Genomic DNA, 9,028 nt, shown 5'->3' with positions numbered 1-9,028 from the left:
ATATTAAGAAATATTTCTGAATGGTGTGTATTTATGTTTGCCTTTTTTATTTTATTTTATTTATTTTTTTTTTTGTGGTTCTGGTTCTACCTGTGCTCTCTTCTATTAACTAGTATTTGACTATTGCTTGTTTTTTCTAGGTTCCTTATATGTGTGCTTTTCCTTTTCTTCAACATGGAGGATTCTAACAAGTATTTTCTGTAGAGCTGGTTTTGTCTTCAAATACTCCTTTAACCTGCTTTTGTCATGGAATGTCCTTATTTCTCCGTCTATTTGAATGGATAACTTTGCAGGATAAAGTAACCTTGGTTGACAGTTGTTATCTTTCAGAAATTGGAATATACCAACCCTAGCCCTTTTGGCTTTAAAAGTTTGTGTTGAATAATCTGCTGTAATCCTGATGGGCTTACTTTTGTAGGTAACTTGATTTTTCTCTCTAACTGCTTTCAATATTTTTTCTTTGGTGTGTGTGTTGGGAAGTTTGATTATAATATGGCGAGGAGAGGTTCTTTCCAGGTTTTTTCTGGCTGGGGTTCTAAAGGCTTCCTTTATCTGTATTGGCAAATCTTTCCCAATTTGGGGGAAATTTTCTTCTATGATTTTGTTGAAGACACCTACTATGCCTTTTGAGTGAAATTCTTCTCCTTCTACTATGCCCTGAATTCTAATATTTGATCTTTTCATAGTGTCCCGAATATCTTGAAATTCCCACTCATACTTTTCTATAAGTTTGTCTTTCTCTTTGTTGACCTGTATTAGATCTGCCACCTGGTCTTCTAGCTTGGATATTCTGTCCTCTCCTTCATCCATTCTACTGGTGAGATTTTCTACAGAGTTTTTTATTTCATTAACTGTGTTCTTCATTGCTAGTAATTCTGACTGGTTTTTCTTTATTATTTCTGTTTCCTTATTTATGTCTTGTATTGCCTTCTTTATTTCATTAAATTGGTGTCCTGCATCTTCCTTGATTCCTTTGATTTCCTCTTTAAGTTCCTCTTTGACTCCTTTGATTTGTTCTCTGACTTCTTTGAACATATTTACAATCATTCTTTTGAAATCTTTCTCAGGCATTTCCTCTAACTTGTTCTCACTGGAGGTCATTTCTGATGCATTAATACTTTTAGGTGGATTTATGTCATCTTGCTTTTTAGTGTTTCTTGTGTTATAATGTATATGTTTTTGCATCTTGGATTAAGTTACTGCTTGGATTTTCTAGCTAGCTGGGTATTCTTCGCTGTATCAATTGATTTGATGTTACATATTTTCAGGGTAGGAGCTTAAGGTGTTAGATGTGGCTCTTAAGACTCTGAGAGTATCTACAAAGGTGCTCCTAGGGGTTGAGTTTCCCTGCTATGGGAGTATTCAAGTAGGCTGAGTGGGATAAAACACAGGTAGATTCTAAAACTTAACTAAACACTGTACCCATTCAGTCAAAAACAGCCCCAAGTATGTATGCCAGAGTAGTTATTATAACAACCAGATCTTCTATCAACATAGAGGTTAAGATTTCTGGTCTGTTGAGGGACCCCAGTCAGCTTGTGACCATGTGAGACCCTTCCCTGGTGCAAACCCAGTTACCTTGGATGAGTTTGGTCTCAGTCAAGTTGCTGCCTGGGTCGGCGGGCTGCTGTTCTGATTTCTGCAGCTGGGCACTGGCTTTTCCTGTGGGGCAAACCAAGCCTGGAAACTGTGGCCCTGCAGATCAGCACCCCCGGTGCTAGAACTGCTGCTGCTTCTGGGTCTGTGGTTGTTGCTGCTCCTGGGTCTGCTGCTGCTGGGGCCATTGTTACCAGTTCTGGAGCTGCTGATGTTGCTGCCGAACTCTGCTCCTGCTTGGGTCCCGCTGTCGGCTCAAGTTGGCGTGGCCGGGTCCTGGGCCGCTGCTCTGTTCCCTGGAGCTGGGCTCAGGCGGTGGGGGAGGGGAGGGAGCCACAGCTGCTCTGGTCCTCTCGCTGTTCCACGTGTTCTTCTACCTTGCGTTCTGCTCCTCCACTGCTCATTGCCGCTCTCCCACCACGTTTCCTGAGTTGCAGAGAGCACGGTGTGAGGGGAAGCTCCCACACCTGTCTTTTCCTGTGGCTGGAGCCGAGTCTGGCCACTTTCTGGTGCACCCCACTGCCGCCACGGTTGGCGGAGCTGCCGGGGCTGCTTTTGCCGGCCTGTGCAGGCTCTGGATGCTCTGGATCTCTCCTACTTCTCCGCTGCCACTTCAGTTTCCTATACACCTCACTTTTTAGTAAAAAGTGTGTATTTTGCTGAGGTATTTTGTACCTACGCCACAATCTTAACCGGAAGTCTCCCCAAATCTCTCTTTCTTTCTCTCTGTCTCCCTCTTTATCTCTCTCAAATTAATTAAGTAATTAATGGGCTGGAGAGATGGCTTAGTGGTTAAGTGATTGCTTGTGAAGCCTAAGGACAAGTTTGAGGCTCAATTTCCCAGGACCCATGTAAGTCAGTTGCACAAGGGGGCATATGCAACTGGAGTTCATTTGCAGTGGCTACAGGCCCTGGTACACCCATTCTCTCTCTACCTATCTGCCTTTATCTCTCTCTGTCTCTATCACTGTCAAATAAATAACTAAAATAAACAAAAAATTAATTAATTAATTAATTAATTATATTAAATAAAACAGATGAAATGCTGGATAAGTAATTTGAATTACTCCAAAAGGTGGGAATTAAACCCAGAGCATCTCTCATGTTAGGCAAATGCACTACAGCTGAGTGGCAGCTCTCATCTAAGTAAATACATAATAGATGGTGAAAGAAAAACTTTCCATGACAAAACTCAGCTTTATAATTATATGAACACAAAATCAAACCTACAGAAAGTATTTCAAAAAATTCTCCACAGAGAAGAAACAAGTAATCAAACTCAAATGCCTACAAGAAGCAGATCACAACAACCAAACTCAGAGTAGTCATAAAAAACTTCAAAGTCCATGAAAACACCAACACACATCTACCATCACATTATTACAGGGATCAAGTCAAATTTCACACTCATTACCCTAAATATTAATGGCCTTAATTCACCCATCAAGAGACACAGCTAACAGGATTGATCAAAAAATTAGACCCCTCAATCTGTTGCCTTCAAGAAACCCACCTCACTAATAAAGACAGACACCTCCTCAGGGTGAAAGGGTGGAAGACAATATTCCAAGCAAATGGGAATAAGAAACAAGCAGGTGTAGCTATATTAATATCGGATAAAATAGACTTCAAACCAAAAATAATTAAAATGGACAAAGAAGGCCACTTCCTCCTTATCAAGGGAATGATCCAACAAGAGGATATTACAATCATAAATCTGTATGCACCAAACACAATGGCACCACAGCTCATTAAACAAAACCTATTTGACAATAAAGCAGAAATAACCACCAACACCATCATAGCTGGGGACTTCAATACACCATTATCAGTAATAGATAGATTATCCAAACAGAAATTCAACAGGGAAGTATGAGAGCTCAAAAAAAACCATAGATCACTTAGACCTAACAGACATCTACAGAACTTTCCATCCCAAATCCACAGACTACACATTCTTCTCAGCAGCACATGGAACATTCTCTAAAATAGATCATATACTGGGTCACAAAGACTGCCTCTACATATTTAGGAAGATTGACATAATCCCTGCATGATATCAGATCACAATGCTATATTGCTAGAAATCAACAACAAAAGATCCACCAAGAATCCCAATGGCACCTGGAAACAGAACAGCACACTTTTAAACAATAAATGGATAGTGGATGAAATAAAAAATGAAATTGCAAAATGATGATGAGAACACATCATCACAAAACTTATGAGACACAATGAAGGTGGTCCTCAGGGGAAAATTCATAGCACTCAATGCCTTCATGAAAAAGACAGAAAGATCCTAAATCAATAACCTAACCATCCACCTAAAGGCACTGGAAAAACAAGAAAAATCCAACCCAAAGAGCTCCAGAAGGAAAGAAATAATTAAAATCAGAGCAGAAATTAATGAATTGGAAACCAAGGAAACAATTAATACAATTGACAAAACAAAAAGCTGGTTCTTTGAAAAAATAAACAAGATTGACAAACCTTTGGCCAATTTGACCAAGCAAAAAAAAAAAAAAAAAAAAGAGAGAGAGATGCTTCAAATTAACAAAATTCAAAATGAAAAAGGAGAGATCACAACAGACATAAGTGAAATTGGGAGAATCATCAGGACTTATTCCAAAACCCTCTACTTCACAAAACTGGATAATGTGGAGGAGATGGATAAATTCCTGGATGCAAACCTTCTTTTTACCTTTTAAGAGATCTCTTTGCAGCTATGCTCATTTGTATAGAAAATTGTGTAAAATTTGAGTTCCTTTTCTGGCAAAAATGTAGCATTCTCCTACTCTGACACAAGCCCCTTCCTAGAGGTATATTCAATGTACTTCTGGATACTATGCAATGAAGACAGGATACCTGAGGAAGGTTTGTGAATCCATTGCTACCAAGATCATTAGCAGACTGTCAAAAAAAATTAAGAAAATTGTGTGTAAAATTGTGCTTATAAAGTACATTTTTTGTTTATTGGTTCCATATAGTCAATCCTTCTCACTCACAATTGTTTTATAAATATCTTAACCTCAAACTCGATAGTGACATGTTACACACCATAAAAATGAAATAATCAAAAAGTCTGTCTAAATGAATAGGTCACTGAAAGAAACTAAAATTTGTTAATTATATACATGTTGACAAAATTTAATAGAAGTTAAGATAAAAATAATTGCTATAAATGAAGGGATGTGATACTTGGACACATTTCAAATTAACAGATTTGCACAGGAGGGGAATCAGATGGAGATAGTCAATGTGAACATGTTTTATTACATTTTCTGTCTTTACCAGACTTCTGCTAGACATTTGTATATGCTGGTAGTATTAAACATGAAATACCTAAACAGAGTTGATGAGATGCTTTAACAAGTCACAATGTTCAATGTATCATTAGCTACTCTTATTTTTTTTATTTTTTTTATTTTTGGGCTCTAATGTTTCAAATGTATTTCAAGTCACTGATTAGATCAGTTACATAATCATATGCATTTCCTCCAGATGACAGGAACAAAAGCCTTTGAGGTCCAGCCACGACAGGAGATCTCAGAACCAGTGTTAGAAGATCCAGGTATCACCAGGAGAGTGATTTTGTTCAGGTTCACTCTAATTATTTAATGACTGCTAGTATCAAGGTCCTCACAAACCCTGGAGGACCTTTTTTAAGTTCTAGGCACAAAGTACATACAACCAAAGAGTAAACAGAAATGCAGGGCTGCCACCTAACATGTTTTAAGATAATTCAAGTTTATAGAATTCCTTCCTAGTTACATTTCACGTCAGTAACTGAATTAGGTCACAAGAGAACCAGGAAGAGCACACTTTCAGTTCATATAAAGTAACATTTTTTCCATGATTTACTTTCGTTCAGCAAATTGTACATAAATTGAACCATTCAATTTAAAGCCAAGAATTCCAGAGTAACTTAAGAATTCACAATTTTAGTCTAATGTCAACAAAACAAAACAGTTAGAAAGGCAGGATTATGGAATATGCACACTTACTCAACATGTTTGGAAAGGAAGAACTGCATAGTAGCATAGTACCCTGTAAAGCAGGTCAGTATTTTTAATGTTGGGGAACAAAAAAAATAAATAAAAATAAAAAAAATTTAAAAGCCACTTCCTATTTTTAAGCTGATTACAAAGGCCTCAAGAGTCTACTTTTGACATCTCCTTTGCCATTGTCTTTGGTCTTCCTCACCACCTGTCTGACTTGCACAAATTCACCCAACAATTCAATGTCCTTCTGTAGTTACAGCCAATACTATGGGTCTAAAGTGGTAATCAGTTTGACAAAGAATACTAGGACAGAGACAACATATGGTTGCACATGGCTACCAAAACTGACACTTTGTTTAGGGTTTTGCATTTGCCACACAAAGATAAAACTGACTATTCCATTCCACTAGCTATGAATTCTATGACATTAATGCCAAAATTAATGCAGAGCAATTAAACATGATGGTGTGGTACTTCCATTCCACTAGATGCTACATTGTTTGGTTTGAATCCCTGGTTTGTTAACCATTGTACTAAAGCCCGGGAGTGACTTGCTCAGGCAAGTGACGTGTGTGGAAGCTCTTGTGTCTGTTTCTTCCACTCACATAATGAAAACCACAGGAATGTTACTTATAAAATTGAACGTTTTATTTTTTTTAAGTTACCAACTGCCTGCAAAACTAACCCAGCACAATTTCAAAACAACACAAACAAACAAGCAAAAAAACCCAAACAAACAAACAAAAAAAAAACAAAAACAAAAACAAAAACATGAGGTTGCTTATGAAGGCCATAGCTTTGGTGACAACTGAGAACCAAACTATTGGTCTGCACTTGAACCAGGCCTAAACAGTTTGCTCAGGCCCGACACCCCCGTTTATTTACAGGGCTTTGTGGCTACAGCACACCCTTCACTCATGGCACACATGACAGACACCTGCACATCTTCACCTGCATTGTATTTTCCTTCTATTTCTTTGCCCAGTTCACCTTCTGGCAGCTTAAGATCCTCACGAACTTCCCCAGTTTCCGTCAGCAGGGAAAGGTAACCGTCCTGAATGCATATAAGTCGATAGTCATTTCTCTTTATATTTGGAACATCCATGTTGTGAGTAGAAGGACAAATATATTCATATTTTTTGCCTGTGAAAATATCAATTCCAACAAGGTGTACCTTGGCATGCCCATGCTTTCCAATTTTGGAAATTGACATCTCCACTATTTTGCACGGTCATCCTTTGAGCACCACGAAGCCATTTTTGCGCAGGGCCGAGCACTGCATCGGGTAAGTGCTGGAAGCCGCAGCATCTCCCGTGGTGAAATCAATCTCATCTGCCATGGTGGGCTCTCTCCCGCAGGCACGCAGAGCCTGCTCGCTGCGTCCGCGCCGCTGGTCCCCTGCAGCTGGGCAGTAGCGTCCGCGGCAGCTCGCCTCATTAGACACTTTTAAAGCTCACTATTTTATGAGTCCTAAACTTAAATTTGTAATGCTACTTCTAGTGCAGATAGACAACTAGATATTATGTTCAAAATTGAAAAAAATGCTTATTTATTAGTTATTTTTTTATTATCATAATTCAATAGGATAATGACATTTTTACATTAGGTAGATCCCTTTTTCATGAGAAATTTGTCATTGAACTTTGGCTGAGTTCCCTCTGTAAGTGTTCTTTAACTGCATTGCTAATTCCAGAGTTTCTCACTTTACAACTTTACAGTGATCTTCTTTAATTGGGCCACATTTATCAGGCAATTTATGAAACAAATCATAATGAATTTGTCATACCAACTCTGTAAGAGAATATTGCTTTAATTTCATACCAGAAACATCTGATATATAATGATTCAATCCTACATTACTAGTTAATTTTGTGTACCAAAATTTGAACTTAATTCTTGACTCTATAGTTTTGAAGTATTTCCCCTCACAATTACTATCAAATTTTTCTCTAACATGTTGTGTTTCTTTACATATAATTATTATGTGAATTATTAATTCTGGAATATGTACATACTTTAGGTATCTCAAGGAATAGTTTCTAAACAGTTTACTTCATGCAGTAACAAATAATGAGATAAAGAGTTTATTACAGCATCACTAAGAATTAGTAACTAGAAAAACTGTATTTTCAACACAACAACAAAAGAGATTTCAGGACCTAACTACATTTTCCTTACAGGGTTGAGAGTCTAACTCAGGCCCTCCTACACGTAAATACTTTATCAGAGTAAACACAATGCCTAAATTTAAGGGTTCTTAACTGTTTACATTAAAGATGCTCTAAAATTTTCACATAGGGACACAGACTTAATGACAAATAATTTAAATTCAGCTTAAGTTAGACACAGGTTAAAAAAAAAAATGTTGGTATCTTCCCAAGGTCATAAGCATAGGTATAATTCATAGTCTCTGGAAAAAGTCTAACCAGGTTAGACACAGGTGAGACCCTGTCAACTTGCATCACAAAGGGGTAAAGTTCTCATTTATTTTAAATTCCATAGGTAAAAACAAACAGATAGTCTCGGAGTAGAACAAGGAATGCCAGGATGCTTAGCTCTCTACTCTGTCATTTCCTCTTGCCCTTGCTTCTAGTTGGTAGACTATAAGATCATATTTAAATTCATGGTAAGCTGGACTCTGGGAAAAGTGTTGTCACCTCCTTGATCTCAGACCCCAAGTAGGCTTAAGCCATACATCCTCCAGACCACATCTGGAAACAAAATAGCCAATTGCCTTTGACAAGGAAAAAGAGAGTGAAAAGAAGCATATAGCTTTGGTTCTTTCTATAGTTCCCCTTACCCTAATCATCTAAAGTCACCTCTGTCAGAATTTCTTACTAGGCAGAAGAGACAAATAGGTAAACTTAGTAAAGGCATTTGATCAAGTTACAAACTCCCTAAGTAAGACAACCATCTGGCTTGCCTGAGCATACACAAGACTAAAAGCAGATATTACTACAGAGCTCTTCCTAAAGACATCAGATGATTAAATTCATAAAACACCTGGAACATAAACGAAATCATGTCAGAGGCTTAATCCCATCCTGCAACATACACAGACCAAGGGGCAACCAAAGCCCAGGCTCCTACAGAGGGGAGGTGGGAAAGAGGTCCCAAGACACGTAGGTAGGGCATCAAGCCAATGGTGAAGCAAAAATACCTACATTTATGACTACCATTGCTGTTGGGAGACACAAACCAAGGTGTGCAGCTTACAGGTCTGGGGGATGACTAAGAGGAATTCCCTGTGCAGGCTGGCTGGGTAGGATGAGCATGGGCATCCTAGCTAGACCTCCTTTGCTCCAAGAGGCACATAGGTCTCAGTCTGTAACCCCTTGATATGGGAGAGGGGGTATGGTTCCTGGGTCCTATAGGTAGGAGATGGAAAACCCTATTTTCCTCCCCCAAATCAGATTCTGGAGGGATGCCCA

General features: G+C 38.4%; 1 pseudogene; it reads right to left on the bottom strand.

The window, feature by feature from the left end:
- Positions 1–6,474: 6,474 nt before the first annotated feature.
- On the bottom strand, positions 6,475–6,936 carry LOC101605023 (annotated as a pseudogene).
- Positions 6,937–9,028: the final 2,092 nt, after the last annotated feature.

The sequence above is a fragment of the Jaculus jaculus genome, chromosome 12 (assembly GCF_020740685.1).
Source record: "Jaculus jaculus isolate mJacJac1 chromosome 12, mJacJac1.mat.Y.cur, whole genome shotgun sequence".
NCBI lineage: Eukaryota > Metazoa > Chordata > Mammalia > Rodentia > Dipodidae > Jaculus > Jaculus jaculus.
This window is presented reverse-complemented; position numbering and strand designations above follow the sequence as displayed.